General features: G+C 37.8%; 1 long non-coding RNA gene across 1 annotated transcript; it reads right to left on the reverse strand.

Moving 5' to 3' along the window:
- Positions 1-19,071: 19,071 nt before the first annotated feature.
- LOC140796726 (uncharacterized) lies at positions 19,072-19,963 on the reverse strand. Its single transcript, XR_012110516.1, has 2 exons — positions 19,832-19,963; positions 19,072-19,476 (listed from the first exon to the last, which is right to left on the reverse strand). It is a non-coding gene; the product is annotated as an uncharacterized lncRNA (long non-coding RNA).
- Between the last annotated feature and the right edge of the window lie 1,663 nt (positions 19,964-21,626).

The raw sequence follows: 21,626 nt of genomic DNA on the forward strand, positions 1-21,626 counted from the left end.
AACGCACTCGGGCCCGTTCGAACGCACCTGAGTTCAAGTCATGCCGTTCGAACGCACCCGGGCCGCGTTCGAACGCACCAACGAAGTTTGATAAAATTGGACTTTCATGAGTACGGATAAGACTTGGATTTGGCTATATCTTGGAGATCATATATAAGGATTGTGATGCCCTATCTTGAGGGTAGTTGAAAAAGCATTATTGAAGGAGACTTCTTGAGGCTACATCGGTTCTTCAACTAACAAGGTTCCACTCATCTACAAAAGTTAATCTTTCGTCTTAAGGGCTATCTAGACGAAAGATCAATCTCGAGGGTTACTGAGATTGGACTTCAATCATGAGAAGCGGTGAATCGTGGGTTCTAGCGAGCAAGACTGAGAGGAACAAAGTCGTTTGGATCGACGGGTTGTTTTGTGAGTCAGTCTTGTAACTGCTACTATTCTAGTGATTGGTTTTGATCCGAGTTTGGATCCGTGGTTTTTTCCCATTTGGGTTTTTCCACATTAAAATCTTGGCGTTCATCTCTACTTTCGTTCTGAATATTTCTTCGGACTTTTACTTAACCGAACGAGTGATATCATTGCCTAGTATTTAGATACATACTTGTGTCTAGGGATTTTTTCATAGTCGCCCCTGCAAGCTCATTCAGAAGCTCCTCTATAACCCAAATATGATACCGATCTTTGATGGTAATAGCGTTTAGTGCCTGATAGTCAACACAAAAACATCATGTCTCGTCCTTTTTTTGCACCAATAGCACGGGGGATGAGTATGAGCTATGACTTGATTGTATGAGGCCTTACTCCAACATCTCGACTACCATCTTTCAGATAACTTCTTTTTGCACATGTGTATACTGATATGGCGTTACGTTCGCCAGTGCAGCCCTAGGTACAATCTCTATGGGATGATACGCCACTCTCCTTGGTGGCAACTCCTATGGCTCCTCAAATAGTCTAGAAAAAGTTATGTAATAAATTAGATAATTCAATGGTAGTACCTAAACTCATTTGAGGCTCATCTCCTTCTGGTCCTAACTGAAGAATATATGCTAAATCATAAGCACAAGGCAGCCCCACCATAGGCTACATCGTAGGAATCGGCGAAGACCAAATGCCATCAAGCCGCACATCTTTGTTTTCTTATTTAAATTTCATCCACATGCTCCAGATATCAAATGTGACGGGTCCCAAACTCTATAACCACTGAGTACCAAGGACAATGTTTGCTCCTCGTAGCACCAACGGATACATGTCCACAATGATGTCATGTCCTTGCACCTGTATACTGACCGGGTGACACAAGCTCTCCGCCTTAAGCTTCGTACCGTCTCCAATAGCAACGTCAAATCTCGGGGTCGGTTCGGCATCCAAACCCAATCTCCTCACTAACCTCTCATCTAGAAAGTTTTTTGTACTCTCCGAATCGATGAGGATATGTACACAATGCTTTCTAACGAGTCCGTCTACTCATAATGTCCTCAACACGGAAGTACCCAAATATGCATGCATCGATATTTCAGTTTGGATATCTTCCTCTGCACCCTCCACAACGGCCTCCTCATGGACCTCCTCTAGACACTCTCCATCATCAAAAACCTCATCATCCTCCTTGAGACCATCGATGAGCATCACACTCCCGATCGGTTTAGAACACCGATGACCGGGGGTGAAACGCTCATTACATTGAAAGCAAAGGCCCTTAGCTCTTCACTCCTCCACCTGGGCAGGTGTGAGAGTTCCAATGGGGGGTCTTGTGCCTCTTCTAACATCGGAAGAAGACCTCAAAGGTGGCCCTGGTCTAGTACTCGCAGCCACTATTTTTTAACCTGCAAAATTTCAAACCAGCGTTTTAGGTGCAAACCGCCCATCTCAATTGCCCCAATTGGTTTTCGCTGCCATCTTTAGACCCTTATGCTTTTGCTTCATCCTCATGGCCTTCTCAAAGGCCTCCTCAAGAATAGTAGGACAAAGAGCATGAACATCCACTTGTATCTCCACTCGCAGCTCTGAAATAAATATGCTCATCAATGACGATTCGAGCCAAGGTGGCTCACAACGACTACTAACTCTTTCAAATTCTACTTCGTACTCCAATACGGTCGTCCTCTGAACCATTTTTTTAATGTGGCAACAAAATCTTCATATGTCGCTGTCCCAAATCTGCGTGTAATCCTCCTACAAAAATCAGTCCAACCGGTAAATCTTCCACCACAAATAACTGATCTATAGCAATGCAATACCATTCCTTGGATGTGAAAGCTTGCCATTTGGACCTTTTCATCCTCCTCTATCCTTTGACAATCAAAATATTGTTCAACTTGAAACACCCAATCCGTTGGATCACCGCCTTAGAATTTTGGAAAGTCCAATCGTGCGGTTCTCCCCCGAATAGCATTGTCGAGTTCGCGAAAGATCTTTGGTTCAAGTCTAAACCTTTGTGCATGTTGATAACCTTCTCTAAATCCTCGAGCACGTCCATCACCATCTCCAAAGGGATCAACCTCATCCTCAAAGTGCCAATCCTCCTCATTGATGAAGCGCACCGGTGTCGCACGCCTCTCAGGTTCCACCACCGTCGGTCTTGGGTTTTGTAATGGAGGTGGGGGTTGATGTGTAGGCATAGGTAAGAGGAGATCATTGACACTCACATGACGCACCTGGACCTGTGGGGTATCGGTTCGATAAGGTCCCACCGCTGGTCCTTCTTGAAGCTCCGATCGTCGTCGAGGAAATGTCGAACCCAATCGGTTCATGACATATTCTATAAAATCATTGTGATCCTTTTAAATTGCGTCAACTCTATGTAGCATGTTTGGAACATGCTCCTAAGTTCATCCGCCAAGCCTGTATTCACACCCATGGTCGCTCCAAAGGAATCAACCTCACGGTTAGGGTCATCGTGTATTGAGTATTCCTTTGTCAGTGTGCTCTGCATAGGTCTACTTGTTGATGTCATCTTTCTTGTTTCAACCATTAATGAAGGTCTGAGGTTTGCCTGCTCTGATACCAGATTGATAGGTTCTACGCTACCAAAAGATAGGCTCTAATACTAAATTGATGGGTTCTTGTACCAAAAGATAGGTTACAGAATAATTCCTTTAAGATCTGAATTTATTGTAGAAAGCAGTCCGCATAATCATGGGAAAATATTCGTCAGATATTTTCTCATAGTTAGAAAATTACAAAGCCAATTAGATTAGATTCTTAACTTCCTGATCTACAACTTTCGTATTTATGCCCTTCACAGATTCGAACTAGAATGGGGACAAAAATATGGAATAACATGGATGATGGTGGTGGTGACGGGTGGAGTGGATGTTAGGGTTATGGACGAGTATGGAGATGAAAGTGGATAGTGGATGTGATTAAGGGATATAGACGAAGGGAAAGAAGTAGTCAAGATCCCAAAGAAGAGGGGTGACTCGATAGTCGAGGGAGATTAGAAGTTAGGAGAAACATTGCCAACGGAAGAAGTTGAATGATGGTGAAGAAGGAGGAGGGAGAGAGTCTAAAAAGAAGATAGAAGGCAAGAAATCAATAATCCAATAGCATAATGAATTTGGTTATCATCCACATATATAGAGGCTAGCCAACAAGTTCTAAAATAATAAGTAACCCTAATTCTAGAGGATTCCAGCCGATCGCGTTTGAATGCGCCCGATCATATTCAAACGCACAAAAAATGTTCTCTTTATGTGCGAACGCTGGCGTTCGAATGTGCCCAACTGCATTCGAATACGTATTACACGTTCTCTATATTTGCGAACTTAATACAGGCGTTCGCAAGCGCGTTCAAATGCGACCCCACCTGCGTTCGAACATGACTTACAGAAATTTTATTTTAATAAAAATAAACAACTAATGTAAAAAAAAAGATTATAACTAAGTGTATCATACTGTGAGAGTATTAATCTCTCTTGCTACAAACTTGGTTTGGCCGCTGCACTAATTTGATGTCAAAAATGTCTTTCTCCACAGGGATCTTGAGGAGGAGGTGTACATAGACATTTCACTTGGTTTTGTTTCTTCGACACAAGGGAAGATAGTTTGCAAGTTACAATGAGCGTTATACAGATTGAAATAATCACCTAGGGCATGGTTTGAACGATTTTGTCTTGCCATGGGAAAGCATGTTTCAAGCAAAGCAGTTTAGATCATACTCTCTTCTTGAAACGCCAACAAAGGAAGGTAACAGCTCTAATAATCTATGTTGATGATATGATAATTATAGGGAATGATGTGGACGAAATCTCTAAATTACAAGAGCATTTTAAGAATCTTGGAGGGTTGAAGTACTTTTTGGTGATTGAAGTAGCTCGATCAAATGTGATACGTGCATACTAATAGATTCTTCTATAGATAAGAAATATTGTCTTTCATGGTTCATGCATGTAAGATATTTATCTATTGGTGGATATATGCTTATGCAAATTACCAACAAACGTAAAAAGGAAAGTTCTGATAATGGTGTTGGGTTTCTTTTACAGAAGTACAGTCATTTGAAAAGTGAGATCAATATTTTCCCCAACTTCCTCTAGATAATCATCAAAGATAGGAGAATAACTTGAAGTGGGGGCGTCAATATCTTCTTCTTCCTCATTCGAATATTCATAAAAAATAGAGAGGCTACTCGAAATCAACTACTTGGAGATGATGAATTTGATCATATTTAAAATGATAAAAAAGATTTTTCTTTGGCAACATCATTTCTTCGGGCCCCGAGAAATCTACGTCCCAAATCAAGCTCAAAATAGATAAATATAACTGCAAAATAAGCAAATATGTGTCCCACATCAAGTTCAAAAGCTTCATCTAATATAAGAAAGTATAATTTATGTAAATTAATATAAACTAAGAAAAATAAAAGGGTTATTTTAACAATACAAAGACTACGAATTTTATAATTAAACTGCAAAATATAAATTATAACTGTGAATGTAACTTACATTCACTAATAACTACAAATTCTATTCAATAATAGTGAATCACTAAATTAATAAGTATGAAAATTATAGATAAATTGCCAACTAGAATTGTACAAACTTTTGGTTTCGATAATAACTATATAAAAGTAAAATCCCTATAACAACCGAAAAGGTCCTAGTAATGGCCCCACAAAATTAAGAGGGCATTTTTAATAAATAGTCTTATAGATTCTTATAAAATAATTATATATTATGTATTGCTTCGTTTCTTTCCTTAATTTTAGAATAAGAAAAAAATGACAAACTACAAAAAAATCTAACATAAAAAATTAACAACTTCAAAACATTACTAGCTGAATTTTAAGATTAACAATGTAATACGTACATTAACATTGTTAAATAATAAGTGAAGAGTGCTTTATACTGATCATGAGGATGTAAGACACCTATTCAAAATAATGGAATGGAAGATCTTACTTCCCCGTGATGTAAAATAACTATTGATTAAACCTTCGTAGAGATTTTAGGGAAGAAGATGAGCGATAAAATGAAATCCTTGACCCATTGAAAGTTAGAAGACAATGGGAATGATGGATGAAACAATAGCGAAACACTTTTTACGAATCGTAATAATGAGCTTTTTTTTATTCAAACACATTAATTACAGTCTCTTCAACCTTTAGGCCATCCAAGTGTACCGAAGAGGCAAAGTTGGAAGGAGAAAAGGGAAATAACCTCAATTGCAATAGAGAAACAAGAATGTTTTCGGTGCAAATATTCTGGCAACTATAAATAGATTAGAACTACAAAATATTAAATTTCACAAATAAATGTTTAGGAGACACTTTAAATTTTGGCGGAACTAAACCCAAGTTGAAGTTAAAGTCAAAAATCAAATCCAAGTTTATTTAGAAAAACTGATGCATACTAGATTTAGAAAAATAGCTAAGAATTAAACTTTGAAAATCAAAATCAAGTATGACATGAAAATCCTAATTCTACTCAAACTATGGAAATCGATCTCAAGTCGCTGAGTAAAAAGATAATAGCACAGCAAATACAATGACATGATAGGAAAATTAGATCAATTTATATCATATCATTCATAGAAATAAGTACTTATAAACCCCTAGATAGTCCTAAGAGTTGGAGTCTTGTTCGAACTACATATCAATTAATTACTCCATAATTAGATTGCCTCTGAGTCAGATTCATAGTATATCTCTACAAATCGCCTCTTCCTATTAATAGTGGTGGTTAATATGTTATGAATCAGACCTAGAGCAATCTAGCGGAAGAAAATTATGAAAATTTATCATAGTTGCAACATGAGTTAGGGTTCTAATGGTTTTTATTTTACCTGAATTTAATATCAGAATAAAAAATTATAAATATAATAGTGGAGGAAGGTTGAAACGAGGCAAAATAATAATTATCCGACGCTACAGCGGTCATCAGAGGATCGTGGGAGGCCAAGGGTGGTGGTGGATGGCAATAGAGTAGAATGGCTGCTAGAGAAAGATGGTAGCTAGGGTTCAAAGCTTTCAAGGTTCTATGGCTACAATCTACTCCTACAAAAATAAAGACGATCTAACGGCTATATTTAAAGATAAAGATAATAAGAAATATTTAGCTAAACTTAGATTTATTCAACAATAATTCTCAATACATCTTCACTCTTATTTATAAGAGTAAAAATCTGATACACCTTGTTAGAGTCTTTTCTTATTGCACTAGATATTTATTTTCATTAAAATAAATTTTTTGTAGGTCGCGTTCGAACGCAGTTGCGGGCGCGTTCGAACACATTTATGAATGCCTACATTAGGTTCATAAATACAGAGAACGTGTAATGTGCGTTCGAACACTGTTGGGTGCGTTCAAACGCCATGTTCGAACGCCTACATTGCGTTCGCACATACAGAGAACGCCTTTTGTGCATTCGAAAGTAATCAAGCGCGTTCAAACGTGATCGACAGGAATTCTCTAGAATTAGGGTTACTTATTGTTATTAAGACTTGTTGGCTAGCCTCTATAAAAGTATGGATGGTAGCCAAATTCATTATGCTATTAGATTATTGATTTCTTGCCTCCTATCTTCTCTCTATTCTCTCTACCCTAATCTCCCTCCTCACTCTTCACCAACCTACCATCTCTACCGTTGGCAAGGTCTCTCCTAACTTCTAATCTCCCTCAAATGTCAATTCCTCCCTCTTCTTTGGGATCTCGACCACTTCTTCCCCTTCATCTATATCTCTTAAACAACACCACCCATCCATCCTCATCTCCATTATCATCCATAACCCTAACTTCCACTCCATCCGTCACCACTACCATCATCCGCAATATACTGTGATTTCGTCCCTATTCTAGTTCGAATCTACGAAGAACATAAATACGAAAAACGTAGATCAGGGAGTTACCGATTGATTCCACCTTGTTTTGTAATTTTCTAACTACAAAGAATATTTGGTGAATATTTTTCCTCAATTGTGCAGACTGCTTCATACAATAAATTTAGATCTTAAGGAAATTGTTTCGTAACCATATCAGTGGTATCAGAGTCAGGCGAACCTCAAACCTACATTAATGATGGAAATAAGAAAGATGACATCAACAAGGAGATCAATGGAGAGCACCCTGACAAGAGAAAACTCAATCCATGATAAACCATAACCGTGAGGCCAATTCCTTGGGAGCTACCATAGCAGGACAGAGTCAACCAACGCCCATGGGTGTGAACATGGGATTGGCGTATGAACTTAGGAGCATGTTCTAAACATTACTGCATAGAGTTGACGCAATACAGAATGATCATGATGATTTAAAGGAATATGTCATGAACCTATCGGCTTCGTCATCTCCTCGATGACGATCGATGCCTCAAGAAGGACCACTGGTGGGACCTTACCGAACCGATACCCCACAGGTCTAGGTGCGACATGTTAGTGTCAAGCCTACACATCATCCCCTGCCTTCGTTACAAAACCTAAGACCAGCGATGGTGGAACCCGAGAGGCGTGCGGTAGCGGTGCGCTTCGTCGATGAGGAGGATTGGCACTTTGAAGATGAGGTTGATCCCTTTGGAGATGGTGATGGACGTGCTAGAAGACTTAGAGAAGGAGATCAACATGCACAGAGGTTCAGACCTGAACCAAGGATATTTTGCGAACTAGACAATGCTATTCGTGGGAGGACCGCACGCTTGGACTTTTCAAAATTCCAAGGCAGTGATCCAACGGACTCAGTTTTTCAATGTAACAACCTATCCTTAAAAAAATAAAAAAATAAAAAAAAAATCAAAATCTGTTAGGGGCGCGACGTGGCCGGCCATAGTGTGGCCAACTTCGTGCCCATGCAAATGGGTGCAGCATGGGGGTGCCACCCACCCCCTTGCATCGCCGTAGCCATCCAGCTACGTCAAGCTGGCCATGGCGGGCCCTAGTGTCACCACAGCCGCCGCCAACTCCCCACCGCCGACAAGAGGCCAGCTGCTAGCTGGCCACCAGCGGGAGGTGCCCTTCCCACCGGCGCCAAGTCCTCCTCCTCCCTTCCTTTCTTTTCTTCTTCCCTTCTCTTCTTTTCCTTTCTTCTTCTTTCTTCTTTCTTTCTTTCTCTTCTTCTTCCTTTATTCTTCTTCTCCATTCTCGGTCCCTCCTCCTCCTCTTGCTGCAACAGTGCTGGGCTCGGCCCAACAGTGTAGCAAAGAGGATTATTATTATTTTAATATTAATTATATAATTATTTTCTAATATTAGGTAAATTAGTCTATTTAGATAATTAATTATTTTGATAATTTACACTCACTAATATAATTTTACTATGTAGTTTTAGTATAATAATTTATTAATTATAATTATAAATATTGCCTATAAATTTATTTATAGTTTAGTTATTATTTATTAGATCAATATATGTAGTCTTGTTGATAATAATCTTACATTGATATTTATATTTTATATAACTATTTTTAGTATCTTATTATTGTCTAATAGTTTGTATAAAATGAAATACTAGACTTGCATATTATTTTTGTATAATAGGACAATGACTATTTTGCGTATAATTTATGATTAATTAAATAAGAGTAGGTATTACAAAATAAGTATTAATAATATTATTTTTTAATTATATCTTTATTAAATCATATATATAGTCGTCTTTGGTTATTTACAAACGAGAGATAAATTACTATATACTTATTTCATATTCTATAATTAGCAAACTGGGATTTTTATTAAATAAATATAAATTATGGTAATAGCATATTAATATTATCACAATTAAATTTATCCTATGAATCTAATCAATTTTAAACCTAATAAAATTTATATTTTACTCAAACAGATTATAATCGGATAAATAACTAACTTTATATTACTTAAATATTTTCATATCCCAACCGCCTTATTTAAGACTCCTTGGACCTTGCTAGTGATGTGTGACGATTTATTGATGGACATGAGAGATACATGTATTGGGTTTTTTTATCGAGGGTGAGTAGTCTTTTCCCCTAGACGCATTTCTCAAATTATTATATACATGCATGTTTTGTGTAACAACCCAATCATAAAAAAAAACTAACTTTATTGCATAGCATGATGTGGCCGGCCTCGTGCCATGCAGTTGCAGATGGGGAGGGTGGCACACACCCCAAGCGCCGACCCGACCAACCTAGCCGGGCCAGCTAGGGCGGTGGGCCTTGCCGCCTCCCTCTCCACCACCTGTCTCTCTTTTATTTCTCTCTCTCTCTCTTTCGGTCTCTCTCTCACTTTCCTCAATCTCTCTCTCTCTCAAACACTCTCTCTCTCTCTCTATCTACTACCATCACCACCTTCACTAATGCTGGTAAGCCTCTTTCCTCCTCTCTCTCTCTCTCGGGTTCGTCGGAACAGAGCCGCCGGCAAAAAGTCCTCTCCCCGCCGGCCCGATCCCCTCCTTCCCTTTCTTCCTCTCGTCTTCTTCTTCTTCCTTCTTTCTTCTTTCTCTTTCTTCTTTTCTTTCTTTCTTCTTCCATTACGCATAAATATAGGTAATACTTTTATTTATTTATTTATTTATATTAGATTTATGCATTTTAAGTAATTTTAACAATTCATTGTATACTATTGTGTGTAGAATAAGATACTTAGTCTTGTTAATTTATTTATTTATTATTTTACATAATTAAGTAAATACTATATATAATTTTTGATTAATCAAAATAGACAAAGAATTATAAATTTATTATAAAATAGATCTTATCTATACTTATATCTTATTTATAATTATTTAGCTTTTACTTTATAATTATATATTTAGAATATTATAAATAAAAATAAACAAACCTTCCTCCTTATGTTATAACTAGCATTTTAAGATAATAATATAATTATAGTATTTGAATCGTATCTATAATATAGACCTAGTTATGTAATCAAAACTAAAAGAGAAGTGATTCTAAACCTAATAAAGAGTTGTATTTTACTTGAATTAATTCTAATTAGATAAACAACTAACTTTATGGTACTTAAATATTTTCAGACCCCGAACCCCTTTATGTGAGATGCGTGGTTCGTGTCTTCTGATCAGACTATGAGTAGTCTTATCCCCTAGACGCCATTCTCAAAAATTAGGATATATTATATATTATGTACGTGCATGTTTTGGCCTCCAGTATGATTATATGACTTTATCTAGAGATGATTTTAGTCAAGCATATTTTATCATACATTTGATTAGGCTGATCTGGGATATGAGTATGATGATGATAGATAGAGAAGATTAAAGATGACTATACTATTATAATTTTATATTTAGTTGATCTGTAGCATGAATATGCATGGTTATGCATGTGTTGACTATATGGTTGGAGACTACATTGCATCATTTTACTCTTGGCTCCTGTTCCACCTAAATTCCTATTATGCATTGACTTGTTATCGTACTGGATATATACATATGATTTGACATTTATAAGGAAAGCATGAAATGTGATTGATAGGATAATTGATAGAAAGCGTAAGGATACCCGAGTGGGCGCGAGGGTTAGGGCATGCTTGGAGATGATTGATCGCTTGACATAGTCGCTATCCTGTTGGCCTTACACCCGTGGTTATTAGTCTGTGTGCGTAGTAGATATTCAAACACATGTCATTCGTCAGGGCATATGTGGTGAGTTATCCTCATGAGGTTTCTATCAGCGAGGAGGGTGCCCGGTTTGGATGGATGTTGATACCCTAGTGGGTGGCGGGGTATGGTTATACTTGAGATACTATTGCGGGTGGTGGAGTATGCTCTGAGCCTTTGAACATAATGTTGAGACCAGATACCAGGTGTTGACTATGCATAGTGGTCATGTATGATGATGATATATAAAACTGACATTGATGTGATTGAGATGTTGAGAAATGCATATAACTTTATTGTCATCTGATTACCTATTTTTCGAGTAGTCAATATACATCATATATGGTTACATTTGATATCATAGCATGGTCATAGGCGGCATGTATCATGTGTCAAATTTGAGAAAGAGAGTTATGATGAAAGTATGACATAGAGATTTGTTTATTCATTGTCGACGATTATATACCTTTATTAGTTATGACATGTTATCTACTTTTTATTTATATATTATTGAATATACATTCTGAAAAACCCTTAGACACAAGTATATATCTAAATACTAGGCAATGATAACACTCGTTCGCTTAAGTAAAAGTTCATAGAAATATTAAGAACGAAAGCAGAGATGAATACCAAGATTTTAACGTGGAAAAACCCAAACCGGAAAAAACCACGAATCCAAACTCGAATCAAAACCAATCACTAGAATAGTAGCAGTTACAAGACTAACTCACAAAACAATCCGTCGATCCAAATGACTTTATTCTTCTCAGTCTTGCTCGCTAGAACCCACGATTCACTGCTTCGCGTGATTGAAGTCCAACCTCAGTAACCCTCGAGATTAATCTTTCGTCTAAATAATCCTTAAGACGAAAGATTAACTTTTTAATGATGAGTGGAACCTTGTTAGTTGAAGAACCGATGTAGCCTCAAGAAGTCTCATTCAATAATGCTTCTTCAACCACCCTAGAGATAGGGCATCACAATCCTTATATATGATCTCCAAGATAGAGCTAAATCCACGTCTTATCCGTACTCACGAAAGTCCAATTTTATCAAACTTCGTTGGTGCGTTCGAACGCGGCCCGAGTGCGTTCGAACGGCATGACTTGATCTCAGGTATGTTCGAACGGGCCCGAGTGCATTCGAATGCGACAACTTGAATTCTTCAGGTTGCGTTCGAACGCGTTTGTGAACGCAGCTCTCGGTCTCTGTCAACGCAGTACCCGCGTTCGAACACGTTTGTGAATGCGGCTCTCTGTTTGTGTGAACGTAGTACCCGCATTCGAACGCGTTTGTGAATGCGGCTCTCTTTATGTGTGAACGCAGATTCCGCGTCACAACGCGTTTGTGAACGCAGTGTGAACTTAACGGCTTTTCTCTAATAATCTTGCAATTCTTCAAACCAGAGATATTCTAGACTTGTGTAAAGCTCATATACATAAAAAGATACACTTAGAATATTTTGTACACAATTGCCAACAAATAAAAAGCTAACAATATGTGATTTAATAAAATCCTAATTTGGTAATTATAGAAAATAAGTATATAGTAATTTATCTCCTTTTTATAAATAACCAAGACAACTATATATGTGATTTAATAAAAATATAATTATAGAATAATATTATTACTAGTTATTTTGTAATACTTACTGTTATTTAACTAATCCTAGATTATACATAAAATAATCATTATCCTATTATACAAAAATAATCTGCAATTCTAGTATTCCATTTTATACAAACTATTAGACAATACTAATATACTAAAAATAGACATATATAATATAAGTTAAATATAAATATAAGACTACATATATTCACTAATAAATAATAACTAAAACTCTAAATAAATTTATAGGCAATATTTATAATTGTAATTAATAAATTATTATACTAAAATGCTTAGTAAAATTATATTAGTTATAAATTATCAAAATAATTAATTACCTAAATAGACTATGTTACTTATCATTAGGAAGTAATTATATAAAAAAATAATAATAATAGTCCTCTTCCAATAGTGTCTGCTACACAGCAAGAGGAGGAGGAGGGCCAAGAATGGAGAAGAAGAAGAGAGGAAGGAGAAGAGAAAGAAAGAAAGAAGAAAGAAGAAGAAGAAGAAGAAGAGAAGGAGAAGAAAGGGAGGCTTACCTAGGCTGCAGCGGTGGCGGCGACAGCGACAGCGGCAGCTGGCCTTGATAAGAGAAAGGAGAGAGCTCAAGAGAGAGGTGATAGAGAGAGAGAGAGAGAGAGAGAGGAGGGTAAGAGAGAGAGAGGAGGGTAAGAGAGAGAGAGAAGGTGGTGCGGCGGCGACGACGGCGACAACGAGAAGCCGTCGGCGAGGAGAGAAAGAGAGTGGTGCTAGAGAGAGAGAAAGAGAGAAGGGTAGAGAGAGAACGAGGGAGTTAGAGAGAGAGAAGGTGGTGAGAAAGGGAGAGGTGATAGAGAGAGAGAGAAAGAGAGGAGGGTAAGAGAGAGAATGAGGGAGTTAGAGAAAGAGGAGGTGGTGCAGCGGCGACGATGGCGACGGCGGTAGGCCGTCATCGGCAAGGGAAGGAGAGAAAGAGAGAACTCGAGAGAGAGAGAGAGATTTAGAGGGAGAAAGAGAGAGGCGGTGAGGGTGGTGCTGCGGCGGCAACGGCAGCGACGACGGTGGTAGATCGACATCGGCAAGAAAATAGGTGAGAAAAGAGAGAGAGAAAGGGAGAGAGAGAATATGTGAGAGAGAAAGAGAGAGAGATATATTTAAAGAGAGAGAGGGAAGGCGGTGGAGGAGGGGGAAGGGCGGCGGCTGCGGCGTCGGCGGGGCCCGCCGCAGCTAACTGGTCCGGCCCGGTTGGCTGGGCCGGCGGTTGTGGGCGCCACCAACCGTCAATTTTTTTTTTAATTTTTTTTATTTCTTTCTTTTTGTATTTTTTTTAATTTATATATTATTATTATTATTTATTATATTATTTATTATTATTATTATTATTTTCTTTTCTTTTCTCTTTTTTTTTGGGTTATTACACTAAACATTCAAAATAGATTCAAAACATAGAATATGACAATCGAATGAAATAAGTCATACACAGATCAATCAAATCATCAAAAGCATATTATAATCAATTCTAATGCATCACTCAAAATTAAATTAATCTTGATTGATCATAACAATATACATATGCAAGGTGAGCATAGATAACATGAAACATTCTTCTTAAATAAACTTTCCTATTTAAACAATGATACAACAAAGTAGTCAAACCGACTTATTATTTAAATTTGCACTTTTCGACTTATTCTCCATAACCGAACAGAAAATTTTTTTGAAATATTTTTTATACATAAACCATATAGGTGCAATGATGGCTTTCACACATGAATAGGTAGCCCTTTTCTTGTAGTACATATCAAACAATGTGCAAGAAGATATTCACAAACATCAAAAATTTTATTTAATTTGCAAGCAATGTACTGAGTCAAACTGGACTCTAAACAAGATGGCTTTCACACAAACTCATTGTAGTCCTTTTCATTGATCTTTTATGAACACATTTGTGATGACTAAGCATCAGGTCAAACTGTGCAAATCAACGTCAATAGTGAGCTATTTAAAAAAAATTTCATGATGTCATGCTCACTCAAGAATATACACATGTTATGAGTGCATTAAATTTAGTTTAATTATTATAGAAGTCGAGAGAGTGAACAAATCAGAAATAATATAATATTCTGCAAGATGACAGAATTGACTATCATAACTCACAATCAAGAGAAAAATCATATTTATATGTCAAGAGTATATTATTGAATTTAGGAGTGCATCAAATTTTTTTTATGACAAAAATTCTTGACAAATCTGAAACTAAAACCAAAGAAAAGTTCAGAGTAAAGAAAACGTAAAAAGAAAAGAAAAGAAATAATAAAAAAACACGCAAACCAAACAAAAAATATCAATCCAAAACACAAATCCCTAAAGAAGTATGAAGATACTCAAATATTTGTAAATCCAGAGGTTTTGTAAATAGACTCACCCAACTGTTTCTCCGTCTCAACATGTTCTAGTGCTATTGTTTTGTCTTCAACTAACTCGCGTATAAAATGATGTCGGATATCAATATGCTCTGTACGCGAGTGTTGAACATGATTTTTCGAAATATTAATAGCACTCATGTTGTCACAATAAAGCACTATAGTATCTTGTTCAATGCCATAATATTTGACCATCTGTTTCATCCATAGTAACTGAGAACAACAACTTCCCGCTGCAATGTACTCGGCCTCTGTAGTAGATAAAGATATCGAGTTTTGTTTTCTTACTGTGCCAAGCAACCAGATTGTTTCCAATATAAAAACATCCACCTGAGATACTTTTTCTATCATCACATGAACTTGCCCAATCAGAATCCATGTATCCAGATATGATAGCTCTCGCGTCATACGTAAACTAGATACCTAAGTCAACTGTGCCACCGACATATTTTATAATACGTTTCACAGCAAACAAATGTGTCTCCTTAGGTCTGGTCTACTAGCAGTTAAGTACAAAAGACTACCAATCATGCTCCTATATAGTGTCTGATCAACACTTTTTCCTGAAATATCCTTACCTAGTTTGGTAGTTGTACTCATAGGAGTTCTAGCATGTTTTGCATTTTCTAAACCGAATTTAGTCACAAGATCCTTAGCATACTTGGTTTGAGCGATAAATATCCTTCTTTCCAACTGAGTAATTTGAAGTCCCAAAAAGAACTTCAACTCACCCATCATGCTCATCTCAAAATGACTATGCATAAGATCTGCAAACTCCTTAGCTAACGATTGACTCGTTGCCCCGAAGACAATGTCATCCACATATATTTGTGCCACAACTAAACTTCTGTTCGACCATCTAATGAACAATGTCTTGTCCACTCCCCCTCGAGTGAACCCCGCATCCACTAAAAAAGTGGTCAACTTCTCATACCAAGCTCTTGGAGCTTGTTTTAGCCCGTAGAGGGCCTTTTTCAATTTAAACACATGAGAAGGAAATTTTTGATCTTCGAACCCTTCCAATTGTTCTACATAAACATCTTCAGTCAGAGTACCATTCAAGAAAGCACTTTTCACATCCATTTGAAATAATTTAAATTTTAAGTGACAAGCAATAGCAAGCAGTATACGAATAGATTCTAATCTAGCAATAGGAGCAAATGTCTCATCAAAATCTATACCTTCAACCTAAGTATAACCCTATGCTATGAGTCTAGCTTTATTTCGAACTATATTGCCATGTTCATCACTTTTATTATTGTAAATTCATTTTGTTCCAATGACGTTCACATTCTTAGGTCTAGGAACTAAATACCAAACATCATTCCTAGAAAATTGCTATAATTCCTCATGCATAGCATTAACCCAAGAATTGTCTAACAATGCTTCCTTCACATTTTTAGGTTCAAAAGAAGATGTATAACAAGTAAATGATACCTCACTTTGGATTTGTCGTCTTGTCTTAATTGGTTCATTCACGTCTCCGATCACTTGTGAAAGTGGATGATTTGATTTCACTCTAGCAGATGGTTCCGGTACGTTGCAGTCATCTTTATTCATTTCAACTTTGTCCTCGTCCTGATTTTTAATTTCCAGATCAAGCTCATTTTCTATTTCTTCGTCATATGTATCTGCAGAAACAGAAATAGGAGTAGCTTAAGTTAAATCAGTCGTGGATTCATCTATAATAACATTAGCAGATTCCATAACAGTAGAAGTGTCAAGATTAAATACTCTGTAGGCTCTACTATTATTCGAATACCCCAAGAAGATGCCTTTGCTACTTCTAGTGTCAAATTTAGTCAAATATTCTCGATCACGCAAGATATAACATTTACTGAAAAAATCCCTAGACACACGTATGTATCTAAACACTAGGCAATGATCACGCTCGTTCGCTTAAGTAAAAGTCCATAGAAATATTAAGAACGAAAGCAGAGATGAACGTTAAGATTTTAACGTGGAAAAACCCAAACGAGAAAAAACCACGGATCCAAACTCGGATCAAAACCAATCACTAGAATAGTAGCAGTTACAAGACTGACTCACAAAACAACCCGTCGATCCAAACAACTTTGTTCCTCTTAGTCTTGATCGCTAGAACTCACTATTCACTGCTTCTTGTGATTGAAGTCCAATCTCAGTAGCCCTCAAGATTGATCTTTCGTCTAGATAGCCCTTAAGACGAAAGATTCAGTTTTGTAGATGAGTGGAACCTTGTTAGTTGAAGAACCGATGTAGCCTCAAGAAGTCTCCTTCAATAATGCTTCTTCAACCACCCTAGAGATAGGGTTTCACAATCCTTATATATGATCTCCAAGATAGAGCCAAATCCAAGACTTATCCGTACTCACAAATCCAAGTCTTATCTGTACTCACGAAAGTTCAATTTTATCAAACTTCGTTGGTGCGTTCGAATGCGGCCCGGGTGCGTTCGAACGACATCAATTGGTGTTCGTTCGAGCTCAATCGTACTGGCAATCCACATTGAGGCGAATTTTGAACCAGAAGCTGGGTCACAAGTACTATGGTCTGTATCGGGTGCTACAACGAATCGGTCCAGTAGCTTATTAGTTGGACCTACCTAAAGGAACCAGGATCCATCCGGTTTTCCATGTATCGGCATTGAAGGCCCAGATCGGGCCTAACCATGTGGTGGGTTTGGCCTTCCCAAACCAATGGAGGAAGATGGCCCAACTGAACCGGTCCAAGTCTTATCCCAAGGCTCCTCCTTTAGATATGGGGCCATAGGTTCCCTCGGGTGCAAAGGAGGTAAGTTGGTGCGGCGCTCGTGCAGTTCGTCGCATTGTTGCCAAGGTGCCTCCAGGATTAGTCCTCGTTGGTTCCCCTCTCTAGGTAAAGGGGGTTCTTCATGTCTTCAACGACGCTCAGAGGTACACCTTGGAGGGTATTCATTCCTATCAGCAAGTGTGGCTTTGATCTCCAACAATGTTTGCGCCATAAGTGCTAGGGTTTGCGTGAGATCATGCGGGCCTTCTGTCTGTCCTCGTGAATTCTAAGGGGATGGAGATCTTGACATAGCCGTGTGGTCCATCTCCATGCCTTGATCACTTACTTGCTTAGCCGCCTTGGATCTTGTGGTAGCCATAATGGTCCGAGGAAAGTTGGCTCTAATACTAGTTGTTATAAACCAGCCTAATCCGATTCGCAACGGCTCTGAAGTCGATGAAGCCCATAACTTCTAAGGGAATCTGCGATCAATCTAACTGAAGGATCTTCTTGAAATTTGGATATGTTGTTGCTCTTGGAGAGAGCTTTCTAATGAATCTAAGATCACAGATTTGGACAGTTAGATCTCAAGATATCGATCAAACAATGGTCAAAAGTCAATGGGATCCTAGCTTGATAGTCCTCAAATGGCTAGATGGATGCTAGGGTTAGATCTTGGTGGGAAAGGAGAGGGGTTGTTGTGGAAAAGGGTAGTTAGAGGCCGGAAGAAGCCGACCAAAGATTTGGGCGGAGGAAGAAGGGAGGAGGGAGAAGGTGCCAATGGCTAGAGACAAGAGAAAAGAGATATGGCTAAAGCCAATTCCAATAACAAGATAATCCCTCAATTGGGGTTTTCTCCACATATGTATAGAGCCTCACCCTAAAGACTCCTTTATTAACATAAAACACTCCAAACAATTCTAATAATTCCTAAATTAATCCACACTTTTGTCGTGGTGTGTTCGAACGCGTTCGATTGCGTTCGAACGTGAAATTTTCGTTCTCTATCAATGCGAACGTGATGCAAGCGTTCGAACAACCTCGTTCGAACGCGGACCCGTTCAAACGTGCTCCGACAAAAAATAATTTTATTGCTTCTAACAAACTCAACTAAATAAATAGGCTCATTATAATGAATTCAATATCACGCGTGGAGCCAATATGAATCGAATCATATCAGAAAACTCCTTAAATATTTTTAGATTATAATGTCCTCCCTAAATTTTAGATCCTAAGTGTAAAGGCAAATGGCACTGAAGAAATAAACCTACCTAATGACTATTATATCATAATTGATATATCACAATATTATTTTATTTTAAATAAAAATAAATTAAAATAACAAATTACATAATTACTCTCGAATATCTTTTCTCTTCTCTCTCCACTCGTCTTCTACCTTAGTAGGCATCTGGCAGCGGCGGCGACTCGTGAGCTGGAGGCCGAGTCGAAGGACGACAAGGACCTATTCGCTGGTGGTGATACAGTTCAACGGCAGGGGCGAGTCGAAGGACGACAAGGACCTCCCTGTCGGTCCCGCCCTTTGCGTCCCCGCGCCCTCCACGAGCTTGGTCACTGCCTCCAGGACGCTACGGCGTGCCACAGAACGTCGCCAAGGGCTGCCGCCTCCTCGTCCATGCCAACGGTCGCGAGCTCGCCACCGCCATCCCGTCCCATGCAGCGAGGCCCCCGTCCTGCTCCCTCCTCACATTTCAGTACATTTTAGATAACTCATCAACAATTCTAGAAACAGATCAAGTTTAGAAGAATCCCAATTCAAACAAGATAACATTAGCAAAATCCAGGAAACCAAATTGCTTTTATGACCAAATCAAGTCGCCATGAACACGAAAATCGATTTTTTTTGGAGAAATGTGAGAGGTCAAATTTTTTTCTCAATAAAATGAATCAGAAGGATCGAATGAAGTAAACCCAAAAAGCAAATCTGCGACCTAAGCTCTTACAGAACATCGAAAAATGTCAACTTGGAGTTGAGTCAATTTGACATATTAGCAGTTCAGTTAAGACTAAATGAGCAAAGACACTTACTTGGATCTGGAGGCGAGCATTGTCCTCTCAGATGGAAGATTGGAAGGGAAGAAAATAGAGGAGAAATGCTGAAAATGAAAATAAAAAAGAGTATTTTAAGAGTTAGGTTCGTGGGGCTGTTGGAGAAGAAGAATAACAACAGGGGAATGGAGGAAGAAGAACAACTTGAGGGTATATTCGTCCATTACTTTTGGACCAAAATAAAATTAAGTTCTCTACAGTTTAACAAAAGAATAACAACTTAAGCTGACTCACGACAATAAAATTTCTTTAAAATTTGGGAGAATGTTGTAACCTAAAAAAAATTTAGGAGGTTCCCATGAAAACCGGGTATAATTTACATATAATTAACTCTAAATCTGAAAAGAGACCTTTAATATCTCATATCAATATCATATTGCATTTTCTCCCTATTTTATGTTTCCATTGCAAATTCTTTATATTTCACTATTTTTGATTGATTTACTATTGCCTTACTTTTTGAAAGTTTCAGATAAATCTACTTTTCATATTTGAAATACATGATACAATATGTTTCCAATTCATACACAAAATAAAGATTATGATACACTTTGCTAGAGTCTTTTCTTATTGCATTAGTTATTTATTTTCAGAAAAATAAACTTTCTGTAGGTCGTGGTCGAACACGGAAGTCGGGCGCGTTCAAATGCCTTTGCGAACGCCTGCATCAGTTTGCAAAAACAGAGAACACGAAATGTGCATTCGAATGTCGACGTGCGAATGTCGACGTGCGAACGCCTACATTAGTTCACATCCACGGAGAACGTCTTTGTGCTTTTGAATGCGGTCGACCCCATTCGAACATGATCGACGAGAGTCCACTAGTATTAGAGTTAATAATTATTATTTTGGCTTGTTGGCTAGCCTCTATAAAAGTGTGGATGACAGCCAAAATCATTATGATAAATAAATATTAGTTTCTACCCTCCTCTATCCTCTCTCTAGTCTCCTTATCATAATCTCCCTCCTCCCTCTTTACCAACAAGCCACCTCTACCATTGGCAAAGTCTCATCTATTTTCTAACCTCCCTTGTCTATCGAGTCCTCCCTCCTCCTCAGCCACTTCTCCCCTTTCATCCTTATCCCCTAAACTACACCAACCATCCAGCCTCATCTCCATTATCATCATAACCATATCATCCACTCCACCCGTCACCACCACTCTCACCCCACTCTAGCGCGGACTACTTCCTACAAGTAATCCAGATCTTGAAGGGATCATTCCGTAACTTATCAGATTATTTTAAAGGAAAACTTCTTTCTTATTAGATGAGATTAGGTGTAAGGGAAGGGCTATGATAATTTTTGAGCTCTTCCTCCTCGTCACCATCCTCCTCATTATATTAAACACATTTTTTGCGATGAAACTTTTAAAGTCTTCATTCATCTCCCTAATAAGATAACACTAGGATCTTTCCAATATGAACTCCCGTCAACATTATTTTACATATATTGGAAATTTATTTAATTCTCTAAAACTTCATCTCCAATGAGTATCTTTTGATTCTTAAATAATAACATTTATTTTATTTTATTTTGTTTTTTATTCATATCTTTCTCATAAGAACTCTAATCGGTATAATTTTGTATAAGTTGAAAAGCTTATTTAATTTTATACAATTTCATTTCTAATGAGCATATCTAATCAACTATTATGGAGACTTAAAACTCACTTACGTCCATGTAGGCCAACAGATCACCTACCTAAATGAACAAATAGTTTCGTAGCTGAATAGTATTTTCTACTCTTTTACCCATATCTTTTTTATATGAT

This window comes from Typha latifolia, chromosome 10 (assembly GCF_019914945.1).
Source record: "Typha latifolia isolate L0001 chromosome 10, TyphaL0001v2, whole genome shotgun sequence".
NCBI lineage: Eukaryota > Viridiplantae > Streptophyta > Magnoliopsida > Poales > Typhaceae > Typha > Typha latifolia.